Source organism: Asterias rubens, chromosome 19 (genome assembly GCF_902459465.1).
Source record: "Asterias rubens chromosome 19, eAstRub1.3, whole genome shotgun sequence".
NCBI lineage: Eukaryota > Metazoa > Echinodermata > Asteroidea > Forcipulatida > Asteriidae > Asterias > Asterias rubens.
In genome coordinates this window covers 4952502-4970886 of record NC_047080.1, presented here as the reverse complement: position 1 = coordinate 4970886, position 18385 = coordinate 4952502, and positions in this window count along the sequence as shown.

Sequence of the window (18385 nt, the reverse complement as noted above, 5' to 3'; positions counted from 1 at the left end):
GGATGGCGTGGAAGGGTTTGTGCACCCACAACTGAGAGCAAGGCTTCATGAATGTGACAGCCTTTAATGCGCTGAAGTAAACATTCATACCAGGCGAGTTGTTTTCCTCTCAGGCCCCCCCCCCCCTCTCCCCACCCTGACCCCCGAACACTGAAGTAATGCCCATTAGTCACTAAAACTCCCCCATTCAGGGTATATCCCGATCCAACACCATACCCCTAATGTGGATGTTACAGTTCTTGCTCGACAACACAGTAACAACAACCTCATGACAAACATGTTTGTATCAAAAGTTTCCGCTCAAAAACCTGTAAAAAATAGTTGTATGCTCTGTCAACAGGGTCCAATTTCATAGAGCTGCATTAGCCGACAATTTTGCTTAACAACTTTCTGCTTAGCAGAAATGAGCAGGATACCTTTCACACTTTGTATTTTCGGCTAGTAACCTTTTTCTAGTAAGTATATTTTGTTCAATGAGATTAGCTTACTTTTTGTGTGATAAAAAGCAGCAATGTGAAATAGGCCCCTGCCCCTGGTAGCGATGACCGCTCATTAATTTTTTTCCGGAATTCTAGACAACAAGTCCGTGAAATAGAGAACAACAGAATTCCCTCTTGAATCATATCCTTGTATGACTCCCGTTCTTACCTTGAAAACAGGCGGAGTCACGTCAAGTAATTAAGGGGGGGTTTAAAGGGAAAGGATGCTCCGTTAATTATAAAGCTCATTGATCAGTTAGATAAAGTACATCTTTAAATGATGCATGTTTTGTCCAAAGTGATTGATTAAAGATAAAGATCCAAGTTGACATTCATTATTTTATAGCAAGGGCAGGGTTCTTTCCATGTGTGCAAGTTGGTGATTAAAATGATAAGTGCAAATTGCAGTCAATTATTTTCCACGCCGAATTCACATACATCATGAAGATAAAACCATTATGAAAGCCCCATAGTAGGGCTTTTTAGAACCAATGGTAAACACCAAGTAAAAAACATTCCGAGGAGTCTGTTTTTATTCAGAGTGCTGAACGAACTTCGAAAATATTTGGGACCAGAATTCCCCTAAATATTCATAACAATCTTGTGAGGACCCTGAACACAAAAGTTTCTCTGCTCTACCAGGGAACGATTTCATCCGACAATTTTGCATAGCCAAATATTTCGACTGAACAGATTTCGTGCAAAGTGAATGCTACTATTGAGTAGCAAATGATGATTTTTGAGTAGCAACCTACACATTTCGCACAGAATTTTGCTAAGCAATACAAGGGAAATAATTCACTGTCTAACTCTGTAATTTCGCAGGATCGTGGGTTCGAATCCCACCCGAGCAATATGCCTGTGATATTTTTTCACAGGACTGAGTATACAGTGCTAACACATCGGTGTATGGGTGGGTAAAAAAAATAAAATAATAATAATAACAATAATAATATTCTGTAATTTCCATTGGGTTTGAAAAAAAAAAGTGACTGAAGTCCCAACACCCCTATAAGACACTTAGACTTGGTTCAAGACATTACTAAGTTATCCATTAGAATATAAATATAATATTCTCATACACTACTGAACTTCCCATAGAATCTGAAAACCAGTTCTGCAGAAACTGAAAGAGACTAGAAAAGGTCTTGACACCAAGACTAAGATATTCTAGGCCTTGAACTGTCCTGTAAACATGGGGCAACTATCATCAATTGTCAAAGTCAGTTCACTACTTGTTTAATTTGACAAGAAAAAAAAGAGGAAGTAAAGGATAAGTACAGAAATAATTGGTTTGCTGTTCAACTTGGTGTTCAAACATAACAAAATACAATTGAATGTAACTGTCATTAATTAGACTTATGACAAATGATGACAGCACAAACAAAAGGATTATCAACAGTTACACTAATTAACTGGAACAAATTAACACTAAATGAATAAACTAAAAACCAATGTTTTTCTCACCTAATGAAGAAGATCAAAGAGACAGCCCATCAAGTTACCACCCGAGAAAATATTTCACTATTATTTCCAAATCCTTGACACTAACAGCTGCTCATCTCGCTCTAAACCTCTCTGCTTCCACGTCCAGACAAATGCTCGACTTATTTCAGTCTCACCCTCAAAGACACCTTGGTCATTTCACTGATAGTTTGTGTGCCCTACAGGTCAGTTGTTTGTCTACCCTCTAAATTCCCACCACCAACCCATAGTTTCCTGTATGTGGTTACATTGTGGAAATGTCGCCCAAAACACTAACAAGTGACAAACAAAATTAATATAGATGTTTGACTATCTGTCCAGTCGTACTTGCTAATAATAGTTACTTCCAGTGGTGGAGTGAAAAAGAGGAAAGTGGGCAGTCAGAATATTCCTGCATGTCAGACATTTTCACAACAAAATTGATAAACAACAAACAATACTTTTCAATGTAAACCTTTACTTAATAAAACTGGTTTTTTTTATAGAAAAGTTATGTACTAGAATCCAACAAGCTATTTATTATTTCCATTTCCAAACAACCCACACATAGCTTGTAAAAAAAAAAGGTAATTTTTTTTATTTGTCTTCTTGTGAACAACTTGCATTAATTGTGCATTTTTAGTTGAAGAAGAAAGGAAATAGATGCTCTCTTTGAAACAAATAAATTCACAATATATTTTAAGCTAACTCACTCGCCTCCCGGCAAAGTACATCTTTTTGACACAATCAACAACCAGACGTCAAATGAATTAAGGTCGGGAAAAAACTTTTACCAGGAAAGACAGAAATCATAACCTACGTAACTAGCTGGCTGTGGTTTATTCATTACTTACTTACTATCAGCTGATGTAAATACGCTCACATTCAAGGAAACCAAATACCGGTAGTTACAAATAGGTCAACATCCTTGAGGGAAGAGGAGTCCACATTATACATACAGAAGAAATAGCCCCCTCTTGTGGTGGTAGTGAACCAAAAAAGATGGATTAATTTTTAAAAGTTGTTTTTCTGTTTCTTGTTAGCTAATGCATTTTGACTTACTAAAGTGGGCTAACAAGCGAGGGACATTTTGAAAATTCAAATTAACAACTTTGCAGGTCTGGAACTCGGCATTGAGAGGGCAAGGCCATTTTCAATTTCTTAAGGGAACCTCTGTCAGAAACTTTTGACATGTCACTAGGGTCAAGACCAGGGCAACATGGCCTATATGACCTCAGTGTAAGTCATACTCTACATTTTTTGCATCTGTGGTTTGAATTTACTTGTATGGAATTGTCAGGGCGATTTAAATCTACCCAATCTGCATTGTCAACTTCAGAAACTTTAAACAGTTATGCTATGTAATGGTATTCAGTGGTTAAACGTACATTGTACAGCAAATTATATCCCTAGCCAAATTGACATTAATGACCAACAGAGGGGGCTATATCAAAAGTGTTACTTTACAACTAACAATAAAGCTAAATGTACACAGCCTTGAGGCATACTTTCCTCCTTACCCTCTAATTGTTTCTTAAAACTAAATGAACAAAACAAGAACAGATGCAGAGTAGAGCAAGACGAGGACAAAAGGAATAAAAATAGAAAAAAATATGTTTGATGATCCAAGCCACAGAAAATTAACTCCATTAAAAACAAAATCAACATTGCGACCATCAGGTCGGCATAGTCTTGGCAATTATTGTTATCTTTTCTTCTCACTTCCACCTCTGGGACCCCAGTTTAAATCTTGCTGGGGGCATTTATAGTGGACTGGGTTTTCACTCCCTACATTAATTTTTCCCTGGAATAATTCTCCGGAGTTTTCCTCCCACATCTAAAATTGAAACTTCCTTCCTTATCTTCTCTCCTTATGGTTTGTGGCTAGTACAGTGATTAAAATCGCCTATCTAGGAGTCCTACAACCGAAATAAACAAAGTCTTGTTTCATACTCAAAACATCCCAAAACCAAACAAAATTACTCCATAAAATCAATCACCACAACAAAACCCCACACCAATCAGCATCAGTCTAGCCTTCCTCTAAGGTACGGCAATCTCCTCAAAGCCCAAGAGAGACAAGAAAATCATCTCACTAGGACATCCCTGTTGCCTTGTACATCATCTTAAAATAAACAACATCATCATTAAAAACATCTCCAGGATCATGTCCAATTACCATCCCTAAAGGTCAGCTGCCTGAGCCACGCCAGTGTGCTTAAAGGGGTTGAGTACTTTTTGTAGGATCTAAAACACAATGTTCACAGATTTTTTACTAAACTTACACGGTTTGAAGATAACGATAAAAGATTACTTCCTGAGGTGCTGCAGTTTTTGCGAAAATGAGAAATACAACTTCATGCACGTTATTTTAGCAATGTAAACCGTGTTTCCCAATGTATATGGTAAAATAATTATTTTCCTGACATTTTATTTTTCATTTCTCAAAAACTACAGCACCTCAGTAAGTAAAATTTTAAGGGAAGCTTTCGACCACTATCTTTCAAACTGTGTAAGTTTAATGTAAATCTTTGGACATTGTGTTTTGTGTTACAAAAAGTACTTAAACCCTTTAAGATGGTCACGAGGGGACGAGGTACCAACTAGCATCACCCGAGTGTGACACAAGGTCTCTGAGGACATCGTTAGAGTGTAAGATGGTTTCTTCTTCACTCGGGAATGGAACGCTTTTTTTTCTTCTTATGAGAATTCTTAAAGGAAGGCCAGTCACTTTGACTGAGAGTGTGGACATCATTAGAGTGTAAGATGGTTTCGTCTTCACTCATGGATGGAAAAGTTTTTTTTCTTATGGAGAGTTATTTAAAGGAAGGCCGCTCACTTTGGCTGAAAGTGTGGCAATATTAGTTGGAATGGAAGGTTGAAATGTCTGCGGGAATTTTTTCATCCGAATGATTTATAATATGTTGAGAGAGATGCGTAACAGCTGGGGGTTATAGGAATTCATGTGGAGATGACTCAAATAAAACAAATAGAGTAAAAAACAAAAACAAATTGGTTCATAAATAAAGTAAAGCATTTTTTCAATTTAATGATATAGCAATTTATGATATTTAGTAATACATTTTGGGTTGAAAAAAAGACAAAATTGACTAAAGCAGGCTTTGAACCTGGCACTCCAGATTAAAATGCCAGCACTTTACGGATTGAGCTATCTGGCCCTATGTTGGCAATTTCTCAGGGATCACACCCAAATTTATGACACAAGCTTTGAAGTGGATGTAATGCGGTTTACTCTATCAGTTTCCCTTGTGAATCTCACTAACAAACCTTGGATCGGACGAGTTGGTCTATAAAAAGCGTTTGTAACCGTTATAAAATACATGGTTCGAAAGATGTTTTAAAAGTAGAATATAATAGTCCACACAAATTTGCCTCGAAATTGCAGGGGTTTTCCTTTTACTTTGCGAACTAACAGTTGTCGGCTATTTATTGGAGTAAAATAAACTCCCATCAATGGCCGACCGTGTTAGTCGACGAGGTAAATGGAAAAACCACGCAATTTCGAGGCATGTTTGTGTGGATCATTGTATTCTACTTTCACAACATCTTCCTGCCCATATGCATTTTATAACAAACGGTTACAAACTCTTTTCAAAGACCAACTCGACCGATCCAGGGCAACGTGTTCCTTTAAGAAAGGGGTTCTCAAACTCCATGTAGGCATTCCACAATTATTCAAGATCCCTAGCAGCGAGTCAATAGACCCACCCCATTCTAGGCACTAATTGTATTTGTCATGACAATACCCCACCATGGAAATAAGATACAACCCTATTTAAACCAAATTCACGACAGATCAAATAAACTGCCATCGACTTGGATCAAATCTTTCCAACTAAAGAATCTAGTCTCTGGTTTCTCTTTTATTGCACGTCCACTGGACGTACGTCATCTACGTATACTTCGATTATCAAACCAACAAGCTGTATTCATCCCCAGCACCACACTGCGTCAAACTGGACTGTCATATCCAATGTCCCTTGTCTTTTTCTCCTCTCAAATAAAAGCAATCTTAAGGAAGGTAGGTTTCCGTTTCACGTAGATTTCAATAAACATGCTTCTAGGTTCTGTGAGGGACTGCGTTTTATCCGTTCCTTCCCGTCTGTAACCCAAGAAGTTATTGATTGTAAATGAACACTCTTGTCGTCCTTTCTTTTTGTCAAGAAGACGCCCCTCAGTAGCTCGAATGAAATCAACGTCCCTGGGACGGTCAAGGTATCTTCCGCTTTCCGGACGCAGGATTCGGATAAAAAATAAACCTGGGATGAGAGTCAACAAGATCCTGAGAGATTCTAAAAGTTTGAGACGAAAAGTGAAACCGTTCGCGGTAGAGAAATATTTTGACTCAAAACAAGATGAGATTCTTTAAAACCCCCCTTTAAAAGAAGTTTCCCTCACAGAGATGTATTTTTATCCTGTCATATGATTTCAACTCTTTGAAATCTCCCTGTTATTTTTGTATTCCAAGAATTCTGACTTAAGGAGGGGAAGTATTGTTAGTGAAGATATTACGTCCTTGTTTATTTTTCTAAATATCTCAGATACTGTATTACATAATGCTCAGCTGAGAAGCTGAATTGTGAAGGACTTTGCTACAACAAGTTCGAGTGACTGGCATGCAAATTGTGAAGGACTTTGCTACAACAAGTTCGAGTGACTGGCATGCAAGGGCACCTCTGGCAGCCAGCCACAACGACCCATATATGACCACGGAACACAGCCTGATACCAAAGTGTTGATTTTTCTACAGGGAGGAAAACATGGGGTCCCTGAGAAAAATCCCTATGGGATAGGAGACAAGCAATGCGTGGCCTTTGCTGGGAATCGAACCAAGGACACAGTGGAAAGAGGCAAGCACTTCACCCACATGCCAACCAAGCCACCCCAAGCAGATTATTGTAATACGAAAGGTTCACCAACTCTATTTCCTTAATAAATACACACAGCTCATAACCAAACAAATTAAAATGATTGAAAAATTCTCATTAAATTCTAAATCACAAGTTTCTTTTTAGTTAAACCATCCCTCTGTACACACAGATACTTCCTGTAGTTTATCTCTTGGTCAAATCTTTCCAGCCATCCAGCCTTGAAATAAATAAATAATTGGAAAACTTTACCCAATGTTCCTGGCCAGTTCTCATCATCACTTGACAACCTCACGAGACCAACAACCAAGAAGAGCCGAAAAACAAATAAGACGGTTAATGAAATCCCCGACCTTTTCAAGACAAATAAATACTGCGGAAGCAACGGGGGAAGGAAAAGGGGATGCTGGAACAAGCAGCCAATTAACTTAGTGTTCAATCTCCGCTGGAAGAAACATCTAAAGTGAACCCGAGAGGGACATTTCAGTGGCGTACCGACCGACGTCAGTAACACAAATCTCGGACTCTGTTTAAACAGAGTGACTCTGATATTGAACGAGATGTTTTTATCTTCCTCGTAAGCGCCCTGAAAAAAACAACTGCCATGCCCTTTCAGAATAAAGCATCAGGCATGATTCAGTGCTATTTGCCTCCATTTCAAAACTTTAAAGTCGGGTTTGTCTAATTTTAACTAATAACCATTTTGATACTCTAAATTTTAATTTCCTTAAAGACACTAGACACTATAGGTAATTGTCAAAGACCAGTCTTCCCAATTCATGTATTCAACATATGCATAAAATAAAAAACCTGTGAAAATTTGAGCTCAATTGGTCGTTGAAATTGCAAGATAATAATAAAAAAAAAAAACACCCTTGTCACACGAAGTTGTGTGCTTTCAAATACTTGATTTTGAGACCTCAAAATCTAATTCTGAGGTCTCAAAATCGTTACTTCAGAGGGAGCCGTTTCTCACAATGTTTTATACTATCAACAGCTCTCCATTACTCGTTACCAAGTAAGGTTTTATGCTAAAAATTACTTTGAGTACTTACATGTACGTACATAATTTTTTTAACCAGGGCTCTAACTTTTAAATGGACTGTCGGCTCGAGACCAGTTATTTTAGACTGGACAAGTCTAGTGGTATTGTGCTTTACAGTTGAGTAATAATTCCTCACTGTGAAATAACTTTCATTTAAAATAATTGCTGATCAAATATCTGATACATAATTCAATTCTGCTGAGTACCATAGACATAAGACAAATGAGATTGTCTCTTGGTGTTGTTCAAATAAAAGCATATTCGTTTTGGTTTTTACCCATATACATGTACTGTATACTCGGTACTTACCCGAGTTCTGTGAAAAAATCTGTGAAAAATAACAGGCATATTACTTGGGTGGGATTCGAACCCGCGACCTTTGCAAATCTAGAGCAGTGTCATACCAACTAGACCACTGAGATTGCCACGTGGCTAGATGCAGTTCGAATCATAGATGTTTTAGCAGCGCGTACTGCAAACGATTTAAAGATGTAAAAGAACTCGGGTAAGTACTGAGCATACAGTGCTAACACACATCAGTGTTTATGGGTAAAAACCAAAATGAATATTCTTTATCCTAGATGCAAATTTAACATCTTCAAATAAAAGCAGTTTCTAAAACACAGCCTTTTCCCATTTTGATTTTGGTCGTCAACAGAATATTGATCCAGTAAAAATGCTGAGCTACTAGCCCTGCAGTTTTGTGTGTTTTCACATAAATTAGAGCCCACCTAACCCTCAAAGTTCCAATGAAGACCAGCTATGTTACTAACTGCTAAGGTGTCCCTGATACATGTTTCTGATTACAGGAACTAGTTTCCTTGAATTACAGACCAGCACAGAGGAATGTTTCCTCTTCAGGATCAGTCCTGACCTCAATGTAATTCGTACCATCTTCAGGAGATGTGTCTGACTTGACCTAAATGTCAAAGTGTTTGAGGAAGGCCATGGGTTTTATCAACGTCCTTGGTAGTTGATAAGATTACATTACAAAAGACCACAGTGGCAATGTCATTATTACTAAGTACACATGTAGGTGCTAAGCGTGGAAGGTTTGCTTAGCATGAATTGGTATGTTGAGGCATTTCTGGATGGTTGAACCATAGCTCCATGGTTGAACAGGCCTGGAATTTTATCTTTGAGAAGGCAAGGCCATTTTTGTTTTATAAAGGGCACTTCCATTGGAGAATCTTAAAGTCTGTGGGAAATATTTAAGGGGGCACTAAAGCCAAGATCAAAGCCCAATTTCATGGCTGTGCTTACCGTTTATAGATTACCAGCCAAAATGCTATGATATTCACATTGTTGTGACTGATACTCAGTTATTGCTTTTGCTAAGTAGGATTATTTATGGAGCGATATTTGCAGAATAATTTAAACCTCATATTATTTTTGGTTTTACCAATAAAAACTGATGTAAGTAGCACTGTGTACTTTTCCGAGCTCTGTGAAGAAAACAAATCACAGGCATATTAATAATACTCGGGTGGGATTTGAACCTCTATAAAATTTGGCCCATGTCTTTGCAAGTCAAGGATAGAAAATTGAGGTACGGCTTCTGGTTGCCATGTTGAAGCCTCAAGGTAGATTATGCTACCCTATCCATAACAAGTAGCCACTTAAACTTCTCGTCATAACCGTCCCTTTAAAAAGATGACTCATAACTCTAAAAATAGCTCTTGAAAACGGAACATGGGTTGGGACTGCTTGAGGTAATTCCAAAGCAATTGTCCGTGATCTCGCTACACCGAGGGTTGTCCGAATATTACACTTTCTTGATTTCCCTCGCTGGCGTTGTCACAGGAAAGGCGTCTGAGTCAATGATTACGACACAAGGATGGTTCTCTTGAATTAATTTGGGGGTGAAGGCTCAAACTCAACGACCGGGATATAACGATGACAGAAATAACTTTTGGTTTAATCTTTGGGTTTTTCGTTGGGTATAATCTTTGTACAATTTGGTAGTATCTCTGTAAGTACACGACTTGTACCTTTGGCTTTACTCAAACCTAAGTCTGCATGGTTGCTTTGTTCTGTTTTTGAATGTTTCAAACTGATCGGGATTCAAATTTGAGGGGAAAATTCACATAGCTAAATATTGAATGTTCAAATGTTTACTGAACCAAATGTTTACTACATGTTTTAAAATATTTTACTAAACAAAATTTGCCTGTTGATTTTGTTCTCACATGACTCATGAAAGTAGTGATTACTCAGTGCCTAACACACTTAATATTCTTTATCCCGATGCAAAATTAACAAAGTTTACTGGACCAAATGTTTTATACTAGAACAAAATATTTGACTCCACAAAATGGTCAACCATGTGGGTTCATGTAAAGGGGAAACACACAACTTTGAGGAAAATTTGTGTGGACCATTATATTTTACTTTTAAAAAACTTTCGAACCAAGATCATTTCATAACGAATGCTTTCAAACGCTTATTATATAGCCCAAAGCACCCAATCCAAGGCAACACCCTTTAGAAAGCATCATGCATTTGTACAAGCTGTACCGTCAATTACAATGCTAATAAAAACCATCCTATTCAGCCACAACTCCTAACGATCCCCATAAAAAAAATGTTTATCACCTCCCAATAATTTATGAGACTCCCTTCCACCTCGGGCTGTTTTGATTGCCTTGCTTCATGTAAATCATCTTCATAAAGCCAAGATTCAAATTACAGAAGAGTCTTGCATTAATGATGCCCTTTATCTTCAAGTGTCTCATTCTTGGCGCTCCTTCTTGGAGGATGTGACCGAGAGACGTCATGAAGGAGGGATATGATTTCAATTCTTAGCACCTTTGGCAACACCTAGACACTCGACTGTCGAGGGGTCCCATCACTCTGTATAATCTTCAGGTACTATGTTCATACATTCGGGTGGAATGAGTTACAATAGTTTATATCAGAATGCATTTTAAAGGACGGTTACCTGCATATTTTTTAGTTTAAATGATCTACACTCAAATGTTTAAAACCCATATTATTCATAGCACATATGGTAGGGTCAGTACTAAAAAAAATTGTTTAATTTCAACCAAGAGCATACTAGGAAAGTTTCGGTACTAACAAACTTAGCACAATAAATTTGGAACATAACGTACAGAATTAGTGTTAACAAATTAAGTGCCAACAAATTTTACAAAAAAATTGTAATATGGAATGTGTATTTATTTATTTAATTTCATCATCTCTAAGTAGGGTAAACTCCAATCACGCAGTGCCCAGCACAGCTTTACATACTTTTTTTTAATAATATATAGATAAAGAAATAAATAAAGACCAAATGCACTGTCTGACTATCTGATAATGTTCTCGTTAAATTGTTGTACTTTTTGCCGCTTGTGAAATACAGACATTTTCTCATCATCCTTCATCTTGCTACACAGGTGACAAACCCAACCATGGAACTCACGATCAAACCAGACCCAAATAAACCTGGATTTGTAATAACTTCATCACTGATTATTCACTAAGGACCTTAAGCCAGGAGTAGAGTTTACTTCAAGTAAACACGCCTTTACCATTCGGGAATCCAAAACCACAAAATCTCTTACCACACTAATCGCAATAACATACTCTAAATATAAATATCATACATGTGTAGGCAATAATGCAGCTACACGTCTGCAGAAAATTGCTGGAATTTGTGGACCCTCTGGGTAAACTAATTATATTCTGTGGCATGGCCGTTTGTTTATTTTCATTTTCTGCAATTTGCCGGAGCTATAAAGTACTGTTCAACTTGGAGTTTCGTTAAAGGATTTACATGCCACAAGTCCTTGGGTGTGTTGATAAATATCTCCGAGCGAAATCGTTTTTTTTTTTCTGCGCTTGGCTTTTCTCTCTACCAATCTCAGGGTAGCCTGGGTAGAGCCTCAATGATAATAGACGCACAGCCTCATGCTTTAGTATGGTATGAAAGAGGGTGTCACCAGGCTATCCCTCTAACCTAAATTGTCTTCAACTTGCTGATAGTGCACGATGCAACTAGACATTAAATCATTTAGTGAACGGAACACAAACCATCACATTTAGTTTACAATGCAGGATTTATACTCAGTTGTGTATTAAGCACAGTATACTGACTCAGTACTTTCGAACAATGATTAAGTTCTTAAGAATTTTTTTTTTTTTTTTTTAAATCAAATCAAATCCAAAGGCATATCCCACCAGAGTGATTTGTCTGCTGATATATTTCTCATATAAGTAAAATAGTGAGTATTCAAGTGCCTGATACACTTTGTTTCGGTGTAAGGGTTAAAACCAAATACTATTCTGATGCACAAATTAACATTAAAAACCTACTATTACTGTACATTTTTAGCAACAACTTTACACAATGTGTCATAGAGACAATCGGATATCCAGATCAGCTTGCACTGAGTCCTTATAAAAAGCAAACAGCTTCAGGTTCAAATATCTCACAACATCCACAAAATGTCTCGACAAATGCATAATCTCCATCTCTCCTACCGAGTAACCATGGCAACCAGAAAAACCACATCGCAAGTATCAATTTCGGCATGAGTCAGACAACCTAATATGGTGATTACACCGAGCGAGGGCCATGTCAGAACGATTTACTGGTAACCAGTTTTGATCTCTCAAAATCACATCAGATCACATTTAATTTGAGTTCTAGGGATAGTAAGATATTGGCGGGCATCTCTTGAGCTGCTGAAATGTTCCTTTTTAAATTTCAAATAGTGTAGTAAGTTGCATCTAAGTTGCCTGATGAAAATACCCTTGTGTGACCTGGCTCAAATTATGAATGAAAAACGAGGAAAAAAAACGCAGATGGAAACAGGGCAAAGAGATTCTTGAGAATGACAAGGCCTGCCCAGTTGTGACTCACGCATTTAGTCAATTTACTCGCCACTCGGCCGGCTGTTTGAGGAGACTCGAGGGTTATTCGCTCCGTCTTGGAGATGGGACTTCCAATTGGATGAGAGCATATTCAAGAAAGTAACAACATCAAGAAATGATCATCAAGAAATGATGATTAAATGGGGGAATTATTGAGGATCAGGAAATTAATTTAATGCCCTGATTGAACACAAAACAAAAAATATTTTAATTATCTTTGACCAAATAAACTTTTGTTGAATTCTTCAGCCTTAGAGAAAAAGAATTTCTTTGCAGCAATATCAACAAATCCAAATTACTGAAAATTTGAAATCATTATGAACAGGTGCATAGGTTTTTTACACGAATGCTTCAAACAAGACTCTGCTAGGGACGAACTATTTCAGGCCATTACCTATTGTTTTGTTTCATTTATGTACCACAGGTCTTTTAGTTTGTAAGCAGTTTGCAATTTAGCTAATTCTATTTACTCAATATTGTACTACAACAGTTTTTTGAAAATATCACTTCCGTTCATATTGTTTCAAAGTGCAACAGGAAATTCAATAGAAAGAATTGTAAAAAATAAAAAATAAAATAAAGGAACAGGAATCAAATAATAAATGAAACAAACTTCTAGATAAACATGTCTGACTCGTTTACACAAAACGGCAATTTATAAGACCAACAATGAAACCAACCTCTCTTTGTGACTCTTTCTTAACCTTTGATTCTTGTTTTTATTACTGTTTTACATTTTATCGGATCTTAATTTTTTTATTAAATTCATCGTCACTTTCCCACAATCCCAGTTTAGCCCAAATGGGGCTGTAAAGGGATTAATTAACCAAGTATCAGTAAGCTCAAGTCTTTAAGCTTATGTACCTGTCCCACTTGCTCACTAACTCACTCACTTCATAGAAAAACACCACAACTATGACTACTATTTTTGTATTAGTACTAAAAAAGTCTTCACAGACCTGAGTCCGGTTTAGGGAATTGTAAGATTATCAGCTTTGCATGCTTTATTTGTACTGCTGTCTCAAAAAATCAAACAAATTTTGGAGATTGTGTTACTTTTGCTCCTTTTCCAATTGACACCCCTCTATGGGTCCATTTATCATCAATTCTTTCCCCTCCATGGTGTTCACCCTAGGGTCAAGAAGGTAGTAAGAGGTCATGGTGGTTGCTCACGTTCTTAGAGTCAAATAACAGGTTGATCAGGACAGCTGGAATTTGTGTTGATCGAGGATACTTAACTTTCCAAACGACCTGTACATAAATATTGCTGCCGTTTAAAAGATTAACTTTTGACTTCAATTCTGGAATTTCTGGAATACCTATTGCACTTTTGGGGGAAAATAGTGACCAGCAACTGATGGTTAGTGTTGTCATCACTTCAACGCCCCTTTTAAAATCCCTTCTCCTCCCCTTCCTCCGCCCCCTTCCCTGCCTCCTCCACTGCCCTTCATCATTAGCAGAAAGGAGAAAACCAGATCACCTCATAAACATTACTTTATAGGATTTAACTTAACACTCTCTTCATCAACACATTCTTTTTTTACAATGGCAAAGGTTATGAATCCAACCCGAGTAATATGCCTATAATGATTTTTCTCTAAAAGAACTCGTATCGGGGAAGTACTAGTTTACAGTGAAATCACACATCGGTGTATAGGGTGAAACCAAATAATAATGCACATTTTTGTAACATTTATTTGTGTTTCAAGCAATAAGTCTTGGAATGCAAGTGCAAAATTAAAAGTCCTTGTGTATTGTTCTGATATCTTCCTCTTCCTGTAGGATTGGAATGTGCCTTGATCCTGTAAGGTAATATCTTACCAAGAGGTAAGAAGACATTGATGAGAAACAATAAATCTTAAGATCAAACAATCCTTGACCTCAAGAGGTCATGGTTAACATGTCAAGTAGGAACGCTGGATAATATCAAAGTACAATTGCAAATAAATAAATCTGATGGAAACTATAACAAGAAACTTTTTTTTCACCTGTCAGAAAGAACGGAACTGAACTGAAAGTTTTAAAACAAAACTCGCAAAACTTTTGCATAATGAGTTTGGGGCATTGCAAGGGAGGTTTCAATGTACCTTCAGTTTGTGACACCACCATTTAGGTGTATCTTCCTTGCTGTGTAGATTTGCTCATGGGAACTTGTCTTGCTATTATTCTACTGCCCAAGGAAGATTTTGGTGTCTGAAAAGAACTGTCAGTTTATAATAAGTTCTTTTTATGACCTAAAATTATTTATAATTACCAAATCATTTTTTTTTTTTTTTCAACACAATTTTGCTCATTAATTGCTTAGTAGCTTTTTATTACGTTCCTCCACGTATACCAACTGCAGCAAAAGACAACTGAAAAATGTAACCGTAAACGTTACTTCAGCAGCGTCCAAATAAACATTGTCATAAAACATGTCTATGCACAACTTTTTAAGCACCATGCTGGTACGTTACATGTTAAATTTCATTTGAACTTCCAGATAAACATCAATTCTTTTCGATGAATTATTAACACTTGATCAACAAGTTCACAGGTTTGATGTGTGTTTGTTTACATGCAGTCCCACTCCAGGGTTCAAAGAGACCCAAGTCAAGCCTGGAGTATTTCTAGACAAAATAAATCCCCTTTTATCAACGTCCTTGACATATAAAGGACCAGCTTCCACAGGTTAGCCCATGGTTGGTCATAGTCGTGGTGGTAAACAAATAAGCCTACTCTGTGAATCAAATGTTTTGTTCAAAACTTACAAAAATATCATTACACTTACTATAAAAGTTCAACTTTCTTGTTTACATGAAAGTTCTTATGTTAACCTTTGCAGATTTTCATTAACAACTAGTGTTCATATTTGCATAACCTTAACATGTTTTTGTGGTGTTTTTAACTTCCACCCCAAAAATTTACTTTCAGAAATTAATTGTCATCTGACATTTCATATTATTCCCACCCCTAAGGTGAATACAGATCTCTTGGGCTGTGTTATTTTTGCCAGGGCAAAGCTTTACAAAAAAAGTCAGCAGGCCACAGAAAAATATTATTCACAATAATATTATAAAAGCATTTGTAGAGCACCATCTATATTAAGACCATTCTGAGTTGCTTTTGGCACTTGCATAGAATTCCATCAAAAACCCAACATTAGAGCCATTTCTGGAAATTGTATTTCATGGTTGAACAATTAAAGACATCTGTTGATGCCTGCATCTATAATTTAATTAAACCTCCTGCTGTTAAACTATTGAATATCACTGATCAGTCATCGTGATTTTGAACAAAACAAACATCTTTGCTCTGTGGATAAATGTAAACTAAGCTACATGTAGCCTGCAATGTGATATATTGTGGTGAAAACCAAGCACATAGTCAACCCTCCTACTGTCTGACCAAAATAACATCCATCATGGTTTTTAATGATAGATAAACTATGTGATATATGGTGGTGACTACATGTACATCAACCACAGTCAACCCTCCCACTGTTTGATCATTTAAAGACCTGCTTGAACGAAAATGTCAAGTCGTGAACTTTGCTGAGTTCCACTTAAAATATTTTCGATGAATAAGGAAATCGAGTCATATGATTATAAATAGGTTTCAATTGTGTAAAAAAACAATCATTTTGTATGCCCCTGTCCAGAGCTTTTCTGCAAGATTTGCGAAAAGCCCCGTTACGTATTCACTCTCAAAACGTCATAAGTAGATAAAGCCGCTTTGTTGCAGCGTGGATGTATAACAAAGCAAACTCCCACAAATGACGTCAGCGGCATTGTCCTTTGACGCCCACTCTCAACGGCAGAAGTTTTTTTAGTTTTTCAAAAAACCTTTAGGTAGGGGCCTGATTTTTTACTCGATAATTACGAAAAGTTCAGAAGTGTACATATATCAAAAATACATTAAAATGGTGAACAAGTGCATTATAAACAAGTAAAAATACCATTTCTGTTGAAAACATTCCGCTCAGGTAGCTGTTTAAAATCGTCCCTTGCCAATGTGATATCTGGTGGTGACATCTACACAGTAAATAGTCACCCCTCCTACTTTTCTATGACCAGCTAATATCATCCATTTTGGTTTTGAATAATAGTAACTATGCTAGCCTTCAATGTGATATCTGGTGATGAATACATGTACTTCTCCACTTGTCAACCCTCCTACTGTCTGACCATTTAAAATCATCAATTGTGGTTATGAATGATATGCCAGCCTGCAATGCGACCAAATATCTGGTTGTGCATACATCTACACAGTAAATAGTCAACCCTCCTACTGTCTGACCATTTAATATCATCCATTGTGGTTTTGAATAATAGTAAACTACCCCATCCTCCAATATGTTATTATTTGGTATGCAGATGGCTCAAGATCAACTCCTGTCACATTTTAGCGTGAGTTATAGTTTGCTTAAAACAGAGTCATACTTTGTTGATCGCATCTGTCCTAATAAGTAATTAATGAGAAGATTGTGATTCACTCTGAATAACCAACAAGGTAAAAATGACGTCAGGACTCAATCACATACAGCATTATTCAGATTGAAGAAATGCTGGCAGGCCTTGAACTCCATTCTTGAAGGGGCACAGTAGTTATTCTCTGATTAGGGGCACTTTTATGAGGAAAATTAGCATTGGAACTTTGCACAAAGGGCACCGCAGCAAAATCACAGGGCACCCTGACAGTTGCTGTGGGTGCCACGTGTACATTTAGGCAGACAATACATCTTCAACAAGTAGGTTTTCAACATCTTCAAGACAGTTATTCAGGAACCTACAGAAGAAGGTGCTTTGCAAACTCACAAATTCGTATTCCTTGTAGAGCCAGCAAAATTAATGACTCTTATATCAATTTTTTTCCTCTTAAAAAAAGAAAAAGAAGAAACATGAATATTTTTTGCGAGTTTTAAGTAAATTTCTTTCAACTCCAGAGTCCAATGCTCCAATAAACTGAACGCTCCCAACGGCAATTCGTATAAAACTTTGCATATACATGTCTGCATGTATAGATTGACTGTTTGTTTACTGCGAGTCTGTACAGCGCACCGAAATGCAAGTAGACTTTACACTTAACCTTTGACCTCCAGCGTTCAATCAAAATGAACCATGAAGGTCAGAAGTGGCCCTTGATTTTTATCTCTAGTATGGGTTGTGGTATGTACCATATGGAAGACCTTATCTTATCAATGTTGGTTATAAAAAACCCTAGGTTAGAAAACACTCATGTTCACATGAAGAATGGGTCCTCTATTATACAGACCAGGGTCCTACTAAAAAAAGAGTTCTACATACTAAGAAATAGATTTGCTTAGAAGAATAAGGTCACCAGCCGGCCAAGATACAGTACCATGTGAGTTATACCATTTGCAAATGGTTCCCTGCTAACTTCTGCAAGCATTTAATTGTCTGTTAAGATAGCTTGTGGACATACAGTATTGCTGCGTCAAAATAAATTTGAATAAATATTATTAATTTCTCTGTTTTAAATGTCAAAACTGCGCCAGCTGTTGTTTACTGGAAGTCGTCAAATTTAAAACAATATTCATTTCACATTCCAATGAAAGATGAGGGTACCCAACTCTTTTCCCAAATATCCACTTCTCGGCTTCTCAAATCCTAAGCTGACCTCATGACTGG